The 16,622-nt window shown below is 43.3% G+C and overlaps 1 protein-coding gene across 5 annotated transcripts in view; it reads left to right on the top strand.

Annotated features, from left to right (window-relative positions):
* The window catches only part of Esrrg (estrogen related receptor gamma), a 608,081-nt gene that overhangs the window by 172,134 nt on the left and 419,325 nt on the right, over window positions 1-16,622 (top strand). For all 5 annotated transcript variants that reach the window (XM_041635228.1, XM_041635227.1, XM_041635229.1 and 2 more), the window contains one exon: window positions 16,398-16,485. The gene's annotated coding sequence lies outside the window, so the exon portion shown is untranslated. The remainder of the gene's footprint in view (window positions 1-16,397; window positions 16,486-16,622) is intronic.

A 16,622-nucleotide genomic window follows, 5' to 3' on the forward strand; every position in this document is an offset into this window, starting at 1 on the left:
CCTGCCTTGCCTGAAGGGACAGAATCAGTTCCACTCCTCCTCCTCTTCCAGCCAGGAAGTCACCTTGGTGAGACAGGCAGCTTATTTCATTCTGACCATTGTATTAGGTGGTATAGGGATTGCCTGGTCCCATTAACAGGGAGGTGTAAAAGGTTCGGGAAGGTACAGTGTGGATTAGCACACAAGATGGGGCAGATGACATCAGAATCATGTGACTGGTGGGAGCAGTGCAAATGAGTTCTCCCATGCACGTCTTCCTCCTATTCATCTTTTAATTGCCCACGACGAAGAACTTTCTGGAAGGCACCATCGCGCTGGGACTGTGTGACTGAAGGTCGGTACCCTGAGCCCTAAATTTTAAATTTTAAAAGCAGTGATTAATATATTTACTAGTAACTAAATATTTTCGTTTTCAAAAGCGAAAAGTGGGAGAGGGCAAATGTGGCCTAGGAGAGGAATGATGGTGGCGTGGACCAGGGCAAATGTGGCCTAGGAGAGGAATGATGGTGGCGTGGACCAGGGAGGTAAGGATAAATACATAAGACCTGGCCATCTGTTTAGAGATGCCTGAATTGTGGGAGAGATGTAATTGCAGAAAAGTGGATAATGTCTCTGAAGTTTTTTGACCAAGCTACCAGATGATGGAAACTACCAGAAAGAGGGGTAGATTGGTTAAAGGAAGTAAACCAGAGTCATTTTTATAGATATTTGAGGTTTATTTTAGTTATATAAATGAGTATTCTCTGAAGGAGATGGATGAGTTCTGAAATCATCGAAGATTTATCAGCTAGAGTCAAAGTTTTGGAAGCTGTTAAGTATTTACAAAGAGTAGCTGTGGCTGGGTAGGCAGCGGGAATTGAAACATGGAGGGGAAGGTCTGTGGGTTTAGCTTTTGAATGCTTATGGCATCGTGAAGATGAACACGGTGAACACAGAAGGTAGGAGACCCAGTGCAGCAAGGAATCATCTGAGCCTTGACAAAACTGCTCATACCTACAACCTCATTTGTTCCATAAGTTTTGATCATAGTGATCTGGTGTTTCTGTAGCCTACATATAAATGTCACCCACAGGAATACATACATATATATATATATATGTGTGTGTGTGTGTGTGTGTGTGTGTAGATAATTATATATATTTATTATTTCAAGACTTACAGAATTCTAAGGTTTTATTTTTAAAAATTGTTCCTTGACTGAAAGCCTGTGACAAAGGCATCGCCCCCAGCCTCTCTCATTGTGCAGTTTTATGATGTCTAATGAAAGACTTGGCCATTTTCCTTTTATCTACGACTCTCTTGCAGCTGATTTTCTTGAGGACACAACTGAGTAGTCAAGGAATAGCAAAGGTAAGGCAGGAGTGGCCTGTTTTGGCTTATGTTCTAGAGGATGCAATTCATCATGGCCAGGAAGTCATGGCAACTGAAGTGAGAGGCTGCTGGTTGTCCCGCAACCACTCAGGAAGCACGAGATGAACAGGAAGTTAAGGTGAACCTCAAGGCCCACCAGCAGTGGACCACTTCCTCCAGCAAGGCTCTGCCTCCTGGAGGTTTACAGTCTTCTCAAAGGGCCCCACTCAGGAAGCACGAGATGAACAGGAAGTTAAGGTGAACCTCAAGGCCCACCAGCAGTGGACCACTTCCTCCAGCAAGGCTCTGCCTCCTGGAGGTTTACAGTCTTCTCAAAGGGCCCCAACAAGTGGGGATCAAGGGGTCAAGGCATCTGAGCCTGTGGAGAACATTTCACTTGCAGACCATACATAATGTGTGGTGACTTTCAACATAACATCATAGCCAATCATTTCTCAAGACTTATGGAGAGACTCGAAGTTCAGTTGAATCCAGCTCCAGGTGCTAAGGACGTAGAATCAGATGAATCCCCCTTTCCCACATGCTGAAGCAGACACACAGAGGTCATACCCACGTGTACACAATAGCCTTGTTGATCCCAGGCATGCGTTTTCTGTACCTCTAAAGCCTCATGGCATCGTTAGAGTATGGTTCATGATCTTTGACAAATTTTATATAAGATCCTTTTGTTTACACATGCTCAGATTCAGTCACGAGGAGCTTTTGGGTGTTATCTGTTGAAAACAACACAATTCAATCTGCTTTTGTTTCTCTTGAAAGAGCCAGGTTTCATCACCTTAAATTAGGTATCAAGAGTTGGAATAGGACCTAAGAAATGGCTCAGGGATTAAAAGCACTTGCTGATCTTGCAAAGGACCTGGGTTTCATTCTCAGGACCTACATGGAAGCTGTGAACAATCTATCACTCCAATTTCAGGGGATCTGATGCCCTCTTTTGGCCTTATAAAAACATACAGACAAAACACTCATACACAGAGTCAAAATGAATAAATCTTTTAAAGAAAGTACTGTGAGTAAAGGTGCTATGTCTCAGGTGTACAGTGAAGCTGAGCAAACGACTCTGCTGGCTCTAGTTCAGATATAGTTGGGCATCATCACAGAGCATTCTGGAGAACAGTCACTAAGAATGTGTGAATATGTTTCCGGTGGAATGGGGCTACATTGTAGTTTCAAATCCATTTCATTGTGCCAAGAAATTATTGAAGCATTTTTAAAAAAAAAAAAACCATGGAGTTTTGCAGTTAAAACACGGGTGAAAATAGTGTAGTTCATTTCCCTCAGAAGTTTGTAAAGATTTATATTTGTTTATTTTGTATTTGCTGTGGGTATGGTGGTGGGCGTTTCTGCCACAGCATGTGTGTGGGAGTCAGATGATGGCCCTTGTGAGTGAGCTCTCCAGTTTTACCCCTTGGGTTGTAGGGGTGGAACTCAGGTCATTGGGCTTGTACCATGAGGGACTTACTTGCTGAGGCATCCCATCAGCCCTTGTCTCATTTAAAACACGGTGAAGTGAGGTGTCCTGATGCAATAAACTAACAAAATGAGGTGACCATGAGCTGATATCCTGATAGCAAGGGATAATAGTTCGCGTGCGCTCTCTCTCTCTCTCTCTCTCTTCCCCCCTCTCCCCACCCTCCCTCTCTCCCAACTGAGAAATAGAAAGGACAATGGGGTCCATAGAAAATCTAATGGAATGCTTGTATAACATAGCATCTGGCTTGTTTTCAGTTATGTAGGCTATTTGATAATTTTCACTGTCTTCCAAATGATTTAAATGATAATGAATCTTAGTATGTGTGTGTGTCTGTGTTTGCCACATGTGTGCATGTACCCTCAGATGCACGAAGATGGCATTGTATCCCCTGCAGCTGTGTGACTTGCCTGATGTGAGTGCTAAAACTGAACTCGGGTCCTCTGGAGGAACAGTAAGTATTCTTAACTGCTGAGTCATCTCTCCACCCTCAAAATGTGCTGGGTGTTTCAAAATAATATGTGAGGATATTTGAGCTAACTTTTACACGATTTTAAGGTCTATTTACGTCCTTCCTGTCTGGTAAGTGCTGTGTAGCCTGCACCTGTGATCTACGATGGCATCAGGTCCTTTCGGAGATAACAGTGTTATGTCAATGAACCTGAAGTGGCAGTGTCAAAAAGGCACCGGAATAATTAGGGGTCTGAAGGACTGTGCTTTAGTTCAAAGTGAAGCCAACTGGGTCAATTGGGAGGTTTGTGTCCAGGTAGAGGGGCCAGGGTAGAAGAAAGTAGAATTTTACCCTAAGCATTTTCCTACCAGGGTTTGGGAAGTGCAAAAAAAAAAAATTAATGGAGGGGTGAAAGGAAAAAAAAAAGCTAGCAAGGCTTTAAACTTGGCACTATTGCATTCCTGAGAAAGGCTTTGGAAAACGGGGGGGGGGGGGGGGGGGCGGCGGAGGGACATAAATGGCAGCAGCTGCAGCCATGCAGAGGCAACTGCTCAGCATATGTAAGCGCAGTTGGAAAATCATGGTCTTGCAGAGAATGCTCGAAATTGGTCCCTAATGGCCTTGGTTTTTGTCATATGGTCTTGATTATAAGGCTAAAATTGCATTGCCATGCCTTTAGTGTGAACGAGATGGATGGATAATTACTGCGTGCGCTGAATACCTTTCTGCAAGGGGAGCTAGGACATCCTCTGGCCACAGGAGCTACCCATTCCGCACTATCTGTCAGAAAAGCTCTGAGCAGCCAATTCATCACCATCCTGGTGGGGAGTAATGGGATTGGGCCTTCTTTCCTTGAGGGTCCCTGTTTCCCCGTGTATATGCATATGCAAATTGTACGTACACGGAAGCGGCCAATGGGAGCACCGTGAGGTAGTATGTAAAATAGCAGGGGGCGTTACTGAAGATGAGAGGTCTGGACCTGAAAAGCTAGCTCTCTAGAACTCTGTTGTTTGTGGGCTTCGACTGCTATGGAGGCAGAGAGGAAGATCCTGTGGTTCCCTTTGAGATGGCGCAGGAGTTTAAAATTATCAACAACAGGCGCTGTCAAAGAAATAAGAGATGCCCACGGGCCAGTGATTTCAGATAAGGAGAAGAAAATGGGCCGGAGGTTCGGTGTTCGGGAGCCCTGGCTGTGTAGAAGGCCTCGTGTTGCTCTCCAGCATCTACATGGTATTCACTGCTTCCTACAGCCTGTGATTACAGTGCCAGGAGATGCGACACCCTCTTCTGGATTTCACAGGTACCAGGCGTGGTATGGTGCACACACATACAAACATAATACATGCAGGCCTTCACACGTGCACATAAAATAAAAATAAGTACATCATTAATAAGAGAGAGAAAGAAGCAGATTTTCTGTTTGTGAGTGTCACTTTCAACAGACTTTGCTCCTCCAGGAGCCTCTGAAGGGGACACAATGATACAAACAGAATGCCAGCTGCTGCTGCTGCTGGGGATGCATTTTGGTGGCCATCTAGGAGTGGCTTTCACCATCCCTGCTGGTGTGAGCCTCAGGAGGGGACCATGTGAGGATTAAGAACAAACCTAGTGCTTTGCCCTAGGTGAGGGGCCTGCCCTGGGATCACAGACTGTGAGTGCTCTTCTCCTTTATCATGGGACATTTATGATGGCCCTGCCTGCAGGGAGGTGGCTTCTTTTTGTCACCTATTTCTTTGTAGAGTATGCACAGTTGGCTGGGGGACGGGGTACAGTATTACCTGGAACATGGAGGCCAAAACCAAAGGGTGAAGCATGAGTCTATCTGAGAATAGACATGGATCTGAGAGCATCTGCATCAGGAAGCTCTGTGGCTATGATATGTAATTTTCCGAGCCCCACGTGGGTGTTGGAATTGTAGGTCTACACATTGATTGGTCAGGGTTGGCCAGTGACGTAGATGTTATGCTAGTCTTATTTTGATGCAGTGCTGTAATTAAGATGAAGAGTAGCCAAAACACCCAGCTGAGAATGGGCCCGACCAAGATGGCCTGCCAACTGGAGTCTGTGCTCCAGGACCAACCTACACGGTAGAAGGAGAGAAGTGAAAGTTAGTTGTCTTCTGCCCTCCACGCGCATGGCAGGATATCTACTCCCATCTTAAATAAATAATGGAGTAATAAAGAAAGTTAAATATGAAAAAAGAAATTAAGAATGGATGTTTCTTTGTAAATTAAAGGGGGTATAAAGAACAGAGCACTATCTATGCATAAGTGCTCATGTGTGTATGCATGTATATGTGACTGTGCATGTATATATACATTATGTGAACACACATGCCTATATGTGCACATATATACATACATGATATGCACACATATCTGTGCCTATTATGTATATACATGTATATGCGAATATGTAGGCACATACACATACATGCATATGTATATGCACATATATGTATTATGCATGCATATGCATGTGTGTGAACACATATGCCTGAGTGTACACATATATACACACGTGTATGCACATATATCTGTGTATATATGTGTGTATGTGTGTACTTATATATGCATGTGTGTACCATCTACACACAGTGCGTGTGAGTTTGCATGTGTGCACATGTGTGTACATGTATACAGATATGTAAATGCACGTATATACGGATTGATTATATATGGCATGTGTGTATTGAGTGTATATATGCATATGTGTATTTCTGTGCAAAGGGTTCATCAGATTTTAATAACAGTTGACCTGGCATACTTAATACAAGCTTTTATTTTGTCATATCTAAATGGTCACACCCATTATTATCCTGTATAGTAGTCAAATCCTGGATTCTGGGGCAATAAAACATGAGGGTTATACTATCTTGGTGCTGTTTTTAGCTTTCATTGCTATCGAAAGCCGCCAAATTAGTAGCATTTTGTGATTCCCGATTTAGCTCCCTTAATAAGAAGCAGAGCTAAAAGCAGCCGACCAAGCAGCTGAAGACTCATCACAAGCTAGTAAGATCAATAAGCTAAAAAAAAAAAAAAAAAAAAAAAGTAGGAAAAGTTTTTGAGTGACAGGTTAAAAATGGAAAATTTAAATATATACCACTGCCTTCTGCTCCATTGTGCAATGCATAAAGCCCCTTTTGGCTGTGTGCTCTGTGTGTTTCTGAGCAGTCAGGAAGGTGATTTATTCGGATCTCCAGATTTGTGTTTATGTTCCATGCTGTAAACTATGCCCAGAGCTATATATTTGCAGGCAGGTGTTAATACCAGGAGGCTTACCTAGGTCTAGCATTGCTGGTATTGTTCAAAGTGTAGTTCGTTGGGCTTTAAATGGGAGCATCAGTATTGACACTTGCTGTATTATCTAAGTTCACACATAACTTGTGTAGATGCCTTTGATCTGCAGCATGGGAAATGCTCCGTATGCACAGATCCAGGCACGGGGTCCATTCAAGGGCTCCAATAGGAGGAATTCATACCTCTGTTTTACACAGTCTCATTTCCCATCACCACTGACTTTAAACTTGATTCCACGGTCAGTGCCCTGAGATCTTTCATCTCATGAAGATTCCACACATTAAAAAGACACATATAAGAGGCTGGAGAGATGGCTCGGCAGTTGAGAGCACAGGCTGCTCTTCCTGAGAACTTGGGTTCCATTCTCAGCATCCAAATGGAGGCTCTCCACTCTCTGTAAGCCCAGTTCCGTGGGATCCTCTGCCCTCTTCTGGTGTCTATGAACACTGCATGAATTTGGTGTACAGATATATATCAAGGCAAGCCACCCAGACACATAAAATAAAAACAAATATCTAAGAAGTACTTATGTGAGAGAAATAAAGATTCTACATGTTAAAAATCTATATGAGACAAGTGCAAAATTGAGGTGAATAACAGGAACACGTGGGAAATGTTTCTGCTTCCTGAAGTCGGAAGCTATTCACATTCTCCCCTGATTTTAGCCTTAAACACTTATTTTGTAGGCATTGGTTGTACTTTTCTTGGTTATACTAGTGTCTAATTTATGTAACATGATGAATATCTTCAATAATTGTGTAAAATAGTTCATGTTGCAAATAACAATTATTGCCTGGGATAATGGGGAGACAGGAAGTCACGCACACGTTTCATCTTCCATGCTCAAGCCTTGGCTTCACGTTGGTGGGAAGTTTGTTGTTATTTATGGCTTCATCTAGCACTTTTATTTGAGGATTGATTCCTGCATGGTGGTTGGTGTTACCCTACACAAGTACACTTAATTTCTTTTGTTGAAAATCAAGACAGTATTTCAAGACTGTCTGAATTTCAGCAGACACACTCTCCTTTATTAAAGGCCATAAACAATGAAAAGGCTTTCTTAAATTTTCCGTTAGAAATCAGAGGCAAAGCGACACATAAATCATGAGTATGTTAATTTATGTAGGTGTCCCTAATGTAGTACCGTAAAGACTGATGACACATTCAAGTGAGGTCCTAGATCATTAGCATAGGAAGCCAAGAGTCCTGTCTGCTGGGTCAGTCCTTCCTCTATCCAGCCTGCGGTAGTTGGGGACCAGCTTCACGCGAGACACTGTGCTCTACTCGGGTGACTCTATTTGTCCCTTGATATTCGTGGAGGTTGTGAGCCCTATGGCCACCCAGATCCCAAGATCCTCAGATGCTTTATAAAGTGGCGTGCTGTTGTCAGTAGGGTGCTTACATGTCAAATATGGTATGGGTAAGGCAGGCGTAGTGTGTACTGTTAGAGAAAATGACAGGAAGTCTGTGCATGTCAGTACAGTTTTTTTCCGAGTGCTTTTGGTGTGAGATGGGTTGAATTCGGTTGTAAAATCCAGGGCACAAAGGGCTGATGCTAGAGTAATCACCATATATCTTCATCCTAAAGACACTGTCAGGTTGCATCAGTTTGGGGAGATCATTCTGATGTTATAAAAACGTTTACTTCCTCTGGAATAGACAAAGAACAATCAAATACATCGTGTGTAGCCAAGTATATTTTCTTTTCTTTCTGTTTTTTTATTAAATGTGCACTGGGGTTTTTATGTACATATGCCTGTGTAAGGATGCTGGATACCCAGGAAATAGAGTTAGAGACAGTTGTGAGCTGCCATGCATCCACTGGGAATCGAACCCGGGTCCTGTGGAGAAACAACCAGCGTTCTTAACCTCTGTGCCATCTCCTCAGTGACCAAATGTATTTCCATTGCCTTGTGTCTTCTTTCTGTTTGTTACTGAATGTGGTGAAGAGTTGACTAGCAGTTGACAATCCCATGGGGTTTTTTTGCATATGTCACTAAAATATCTTAATCTTGGGAATTTTTTGGGCAGTGACAAGAGGGGGACAAATCCAGGTGACACGGAAGGACAGACAATGCCATAGGTTTTGTCAGAGACAAACTTAGGCACACCTGCTGGCAGAAAAGCTCAAACAAGGAACTGCCTTTATCCGATTGGCCTGTGGGCATCGGCTGTGTAGCGAATTGATGTAGGAGCACCTGGCCCTCCATGGACAGTGCCTCCTGGCGCATGCAGGCCTGGGCTGGATGAGAAGTATAGCTGAACGAGACAGTCTGCTGGTGACCAGCCTTCCTCTGTGGTCTCTGCTTCAGCTCCTGCAGAGGCTGAGCCCCTGATAGCCACCTAGACTGCCCCTAAGTATGACAAGGAGCTCAGAGTACTTTTGGCAATTCTGTTCTTCTCCCGCCCATCCCTGTAAAAGCCCGGGGACACAGTGGCAGAGGGAAGGCAGGGAGCCAGGGACCCGCAAAATCTAGGACGTTTTTCTTTTCGTTATTCTTTGTTGCCTCTTTTCTGAGTGCAAATACACAGCTTTGGTCTGAAAAGAAGCTCAAATCCTTATGCAAAGATCTTGTAAACAGACGCCCACTGGAGCCATCTGCTTTTCTAACACACACAACTGATTAAGCTCTGGAGCTATGATTGTTAAAATTTTAAGAACACAACAACCCCAAACACCTCCAAATAGATGCCTTCTGCAAGTTTATAAGGGGAAACATATGATGTCTTACATAGTAAACAACATGGAAAGGTTGAGGCATGCTTTGCCGTTTCCTTCTCTCCCTCCCCATTACTGCCTTCTTTCCCCTTTTCCCCCTCCCCATTCTTCTCCTTTTCCTCCGCCCGCTTTCCCCCCCCCATTATGAGTGTTATAAAAATGTATGATTTATCCACTTAAAATATGCTATTGAGTCTACATTTTCAACAACCTGGAATGAGCCCTTATCTTTATATTCATTATTATTTTTGCCCTTGATAAAGAAATACATATGCTCAAATGTGTGTGTGTGTGTGTGTGTGTGTGTGTGTGCCCATGCACATGAGAGGGTGTCTTAGCTCCTTTTAGAATATATTAAGAGACCTGGGCTACTTGAAAATTATGAATTCATACTCTTTGTCCATAATGACTGAGGAAAGTCAGGGCAGGGGAAATTGAGTATGTTAAGAGCTCTTGTTTTAATTGTATAATAGCGATACTGCCTTTATAGTTAATTCCCTTGACAAGTTGTAGAGCATATGGTTTGGATCCCTCATCCTTTTCTAACATGGAAATGATTCTAAATTGGGACATTTCAGTTAGACGCCGTCACTGGAGGGGTAAAAGGACTAAGCATCACCCTGGACTACAGGGCTATGGAAATGACTCAGTGTCCTAGCTGGCCACTGTTGCCATGGACACTTACATGGAGAACCTTGAGTGAAAGAAACCTGTGTATAAGGAAACAGTATTAGATCAGGACAACTGTTCCCACTTCCCCAGTCTTAACCAGTCCCCATCTTTAGGTCTGTCAGAGCAACTGACCGTAGGAAAGACAGTCACTCGGAAAAGAGTATTTAATTATGGCGATGGCTATTCAGGTACCAAAGAGACCACTAATCTCTTTACCCCCGCCATGTGATGATCAGTTTGGTGGGCTCCTGCCATTCTTTGTGGCCCATACCATGTGGTCCAGAGGACCCTTTAGGCCCCTTGGTGCACTGGGCTTCAGTGTTGTTGCATTTGCTGTGTGTGGAGTTTTCACGAATCCTGTGGCATGCCCCCTCTGACACACTGAACATGTGCTTTCCTGCTGGGGTCCGGACCCCCGGTCCCGACGACATTTTACCACATTTCTCAAATTCAGCCCAGTGCACCGGTACTGATGTTGTGGGCCTGGTCTCCACTGTCCAGGGATAGGGGCTTTGTAGGAGATCCCGACTGCTTTGCTTTAGTGGAGAGAGTTCTGTGGATGTCCTGGAGAGTCAGTTCTGTGCGTGGGAAGCAGAATCAAACCTACCGCTAGTGCAAGCCTGTGATGGATTGGTTCTGTTTACTTCCAAGTTAATGTGAGGCCGAAAACTTTGGAATATATTAAAATCAGAAACAACAGACTTAGGCGGTGCTCTATCGGAGAATGATATCATCTAGTTAAGTAACCCATAAGGAACTGTCCCAGTGTGTGTGTGGAGGGTCTCTGAGTTTTTTTATGTTGGTGGAGAATAAGCTCTCGGGACTGGGACTAACTGCCCTCAGAGCAGTTTGTTCAATTTTCCTAACTCCTGTTTTCTTGCAAAAAAGAAAAAAAAAATTAGAGTTAGAGCTTGACACAGTGGTTCTCGATCAGACCAAGTATCAAAATCAGGGTCCTAATATAAGGTCCACTAATTGAATTTTATCCACCAGGCTGAGATCTAGCAGCCATGGACGACTCAGAACACTGGCTCTTTCTTTCTTTCTTTCTTTCTTTCTTTCTTTCTTTCTTTCTTCTTTTTTTTTTTACCTTCTTTAGGTTGGTAGTCTAAAGTCATTTTTTAAGCGTGAGTGATGCAATTTCTTGTATCTTTCATTTAAAATGCTACTTGGTAAACAGTGGTGGAGATTAGTGTATTTGTAATTTAAATGAAGACCATACATCACGCCAGAGTCTGCTAAGAAAGAAGAAGTTTAGGGAATGATTCATGCCCCCTCTCTGTGTGATGTACTGTAGAAAATAAATAGGCGAGGAGTGGCAGAAAGAAAAGGTCTGTGGATCCGGGAGATGGAAACCGAACTATCTCTAGAAGTCACTCCCAACAGCTAAATCTTTGTTTTCTTGAAGCACACTAATAAATTCTTCCTAATTCATTTTTTATTTTCTCTCGGGGTCTTCTTGGAGATTTGCTTCAACAAAGGAAGCATCATGTTACACCTTGTAAATAATTGATGCTTCTCAATCCAAGCCAGCTTCAAGGAAATTCTGAAAATAGGTACCAACTGAGCAGAGGCCTCCTTCCTTCCCACACTCCCTCCTTAGCACTCTCTGCTCTTAGTGTTTGTTTAATAAAACCGCACTCCCCACCCCCTTTCTACCTCCTGATGAAGCTGAGAATGCTACCTGCCACAAGGCTTGGGGCATTGCCTGGTACTTGGCGTCTCTCCTTGGATTCACGTCATTTTGCTTTGTTAAAGATTGCAGGGAGCTGTTTGCTGTACATGGAAGTAATAAAGAGCCCTTAATTAATCAGCAGAAATAATTAGCAAAAATGTTATGTCATCTTCAGCACCAGAGATGGTTGGTTGTGAATGTAAAAGGAAGAAAGATGGCCTTAAAAGTTGTTCCTTTCATCCCAGCACTCGGGAGGCAGAGGCAGGCGGATCTCTGTGAGTTCGAGACCAGCCTGGTCTACAAGAGCTAGTTCCAGGACCGGCTCCAAAACCACAGAGAAACCCTGTCTCGAAAAACCAAAAAAAAAAAAAAAGTTGTTCCTAAGACTCTGAAGTATGATTTTCACATGGATCACATGACCCTGAAGGATCACACGACCCTGAAGGACCACACAATCCTAAAGGATCACATGTTCCTGAAGGATCACACGACCCTGAAGGATCACACCATCCTGAAGAATCATACCACCCTGAAAGCTGGGCCAGCAGTAACCTTGCCCATCTCTAGAAAGTTTTAGAAGGTTCCAAGAAAATGAGGTGATCTGTGTTTCCCTGAAGAGTGTGAAAGGATTTCCATCTTATCTCCCTGTAGGTATCTTTTGTGGTTGTCCAAGGCTTGGAAAAGCCATGTTGGCTTTTAGGCCACCGTGGTTGGTAGAACATTAAACTGTTCCACAGAGGTTCTGGCTTTTCTCCTCATGACTGTGTAAGCCAGATGGCCTTCCGGGGCCTTATTTCCATTGTTTGTAAAGGGGTTTCTCTAGGCTTGCTTTCTCTCTCTCTCTCTCATCTCCCTTCTGCCCCCACTGTCTCTCTCTGTCTCTGTGTTTCTCTCACACACAGAGACACACAAACACACAGGCCTCTGATAGTTAGCAGTGCCCTTCTATTTTCTAGGACACGAGAAGCCATGCTTTATTTCACTTAGGGTGCTTGAAGGGTCATAATCTGTTGGAATAGAAGGTAAATTTTCTATCCTGTTCCTTCTCATTATTTTTCTTAGTCATTTACTAAGTTTTTTTTCTCCCTACATATTTTCCTTATTCCTTCCTGATTTCCTACAAGTCAGAGATAAAGTAGAAGAGGAATGTTTAACAAAGTGTTAGATGAGAATTTGGGCTGAGTTAATAAAAAAAAAATCACAAACTTTGAAAATACTCTGTCTTCATTAACAATAAAGCTTTCTCTATTATAAAATGTACCAAAGTCACTTGCCTATATTGTAGAAATGGGGAGGGGGCAGATTATGAGAAGATTGATTCCAGAATGCTGAGTTTGAGCTCACTTATACTGAGGGGAATTTTCTGTTTTATCTATCATGGGATAAAGATGTATCTAAATAGATAGCTTATCACCCACTTTCAAACTAGCTTATTTTGTGACCATTCTATTCTATCCCATTCTATTCTATTTTTCCCTTGTGAGAATGTTTCCTGGAAGACGCTGAAGTCCTTTTTGCTGTCTTCTTACCTAGCCAACAGTACTTCCTGTATATATCCTGCATTTGCTACTATTGCCTCTTCCGATGGCCTTTATAGAACTACCCTCAAGTAGTTAAATCTGTTCAGATCAGCATGAACAAAACATGATACGACATGCAGGGAGCTGAGGCATTACTACTGGCCTCTTATGTCTCTCTCTGTGCTTGGTTTATATGCAGAGGGAACAGGGGAACAATACTCATTTTCTTCTAAAGTCCCTTGGCTTGTGCTGTCTGCTCGCTGGTCTTGGCAGTATGTGAACTGATGGCAAAAATGTTCTGCTCAAACTTTGGTACCTGTGTGGAAGTCGGTTCCAAGGCTACATGGTGTAGTGAGATAGATTTAACAGGGGTTTTCCCTAAGGAGAGGTGTGTTTTCTTTAACTATGATACTATGAGGTCAGGACTATGATGTACCCAATGGTTTCTCTCTTTCTTGGTAAGTCCATTTTCAGCACAGACTAGGGACTTAGTACCAGCTTTTGCCCTCTGGAGGTGAAGAGGTACTTCCCTTTCAGAGGAAGTGCTTATAAATTGCAGAGGCTTCTGAAAGGAGTGGTTATGGGTAAATGTGGAGATGGCACAAGAAATCCCATTGTGCTAGGGTCAGTGGCTTTGTGGCAGTTTACATTCCGATAGGATGTAAAAATATTCTGTGGGCTAGGGAGGCAGTCATGATGCTGACCCCCTAAGCCTCACATGTCACAACCAGAGTGGACTGTCGCTCTCCATACGGCGAGGGGTGTGAAGGTGTTCCCCGTACAATGTACATCCAAGCCACACATCTACCAGTGCTGGATCCTGGAATGACTTCTTTGTTTTCGGCTCATAATCCATCCTCAGTAGTTAACTAGATGTAAGCAATTTCCAGTTTATAAAACTGTGTGTTCCCATCTGTATTTTCTGTTTGCTTGAGATTCATGAAGCCAGGTGAGATGGAGCGTCGTGAGTGTTCTAGGTTATTCAAAGAAGTTCTCTCTGTCCTGGAATTTGACACTAATTTTTTCTTGTCCTTTTTGAGGTGTTAAGGTAGCATGCAGCTCATGCTTGCCTTGGAATTTGCCACGTAGCCGAGGATGACCTTGAACTTCTGGTGCTCTTGCCTCCACCTTCTGAGTACTGGAGTTACAGCCATGTCCCCCCATGCCCAGTTTATGCGGCACCGAGAACGGAACCTAGCACTTCTTGTATGTTAGGCAAGCGCTTGACTCACAGAGTTGCCCGCTAGCCTGTGTCACTGAAGTTCTGAAGGTTGTTTAGGTGGTCTTGTTGGTTTCACTTTTTTCAATATATTATTCACTTTTTTGCTAATAAGTTGTCCATCTTGGTTAATTATCATCCCTAAAACCAGGATTTATTGGGGGGGGGGAGGACAACGGGACTTCATTTTATTTAGTAGCCATCATAGAAGGAATAGAAATTAATTTCACATGTTTTTCTATCCATCATCTTCTCTCACCTTGGGACCTTGGGTACATGGAATCCAAGAACTGGTTCCCACAGCCATTTTTACATACATTCTGTTCACCATGCTTGCCTGACAAGTGTCTGTATCCATGAGCCATCTCACTGGCCTGAGTAACACATTTTCAGTGTTACCTTGAACACTGCAGTTCTGTTGGTCGCAACTGTGGTCACCGTGTTCAGACAGCAGCATGACTGCTCAGATTGGCACCTGCACCACGTTCCCTCTGTTCCTCAGTTTCTCTAAAGACACAAACCCAAATCAACTTCCCCAGACTTCTAACTCCGCAGTGCCATTTGGGTGGGGTCTTTCCTAATGTTTCTCTACACTTCCACAGATTACAGCTTTTCAGCAGGCCTCCTGTGCTCACAATCCCGCAAAATAAATAGGGTTAGTTTTTCACATTTGTGTTTTCCTGCCTCCTGTCTCATTCATAAGTGGGCTCTAGTTTTCTCTGCCAAGTAGCCTCCTTTCTTGACCCAACTCTGTCAAATTCCAACCTACACCCGACCCCTCCATCCCTCTTCTCTGGTTCTACAGGATCTTTGGCTTTCATTCTACCCCAAAATTTCCTTCAAAATGATACCTTTGTTTTCCAGTACCCAGTATTTATCAAAGCAAATAAACTATGTTTCCATCTATATATTTTTCATAGCCTCAGAGCTTCACTCTTGGTCGTTTGTCATGCATTGTAATTTTAACTCCATCCTTGCCAAGCAGGTCTGGTGCAGTGGTTGTGCAGGATGGGGTGGGCGGAGGACTATGGACCTGAAGAGTGTCCCAGTGAGGAGACTTAGCAGCTTTCTGAAGGCAATGCAGACATCTCGAAAAGCTCCCTCCCAAGGTCCGAAGCTAGCAAATTTATGCCCTCAGAGGGTGTCATGGAAATTGGCCTGGTGCCACCTGGCTGCTTATTTGTTTCACCTCTTTTACGTAAGTCACTGTACCAGGCCAGACATCCAACCAGTTATTAGGAGCATCCAGTTACCTGTCGGTTGTGGGCTTTCCCATGTTCCTTCCATGAGGTATAAGTCTACATCACTGTTGCTCAGAGCAGCTTTTCTATGTAACAGTGATGATGGGAAGTGTCACGTCCTATGTATTGGTCTCCTGTGCATTTCAAAGTTGAAAAACTACAAGCCATTTAATGAGATTTGACCCAAGAGCTTCCTTCAATGGACATGCTGCCAGTAGCCACTTTTGTTCACTTTTGGTTGAAGCCCACTGAGAAATTTCTTTGCAAACACATGCCTTTCCATCCATTCCCAAATAAGAAACAAGCCCTCACGTGTGGAGGGAGAAACCCATGTGGTTTTCAGACTCATGTCAAGTGAGTCCATCGGCCTTGAAAGAATGTTTTTGTGTTGTTGTTTTTTCTTCTGAAAACTACACCCAGTGTTATAATGGGAACTACCCTGAAACTCTGACTGGTACATTCACTAAAAAAAGAGAGGAACAGAAGATTAATAAATCCAGGAAAGCTGAAAAGAAAGAAAACCTAAAATAAAATTGAAGACTATCCCTTGGTTGGAGTGTTAATATAGCCCTGAATGTAGATACAGGGAAATCAAAGACTCACTAAAGGCTCAGAAATCTATCATAGCTATTAATGTGTGCTCAACTCTATTGCCTGGAGGATTTTATTAAATGCAGTGGCCAAGAAAATGACCTCACTTTTCCCTTTTCTTTTTTGTCTTTTGGGTTGACTCCTTGCTTGTATCACATAAATGAATAGAGGTATCTGCTGGTTCATCAATGAAACGACCTTAGATGATGAAGATGTAAGGAAAGCATCCCACGCTAATACTGCTGCAGTTTGAAAGGTAAGGTCCTTCCCCATGAGGCTGGGAGATGCCAATGTTCTCTTAAGATCTGTCTGACATCATGCCTGCTGGTACACATGCGAGGGTCAAGCAGCTCATCAATATCTTTGTCTATCACGTTGTGTTGTGGCCGAGAG

The sequence above is a fragment of the Microtus oregoni genome, unplaced genomic scaffold (assembly GCF_018167655.1).
Source record: "Microtus oregoni isolate MIOR12 unplaced genomic scaffold, Mior012 000047F_ref0000412, whole genome shotgun sequence".
NCBI lineage: Eukaryota > Metazoa > Chordata > Mammalia > Rodentia > Cricetidae > Microtus > Microtus oregoni.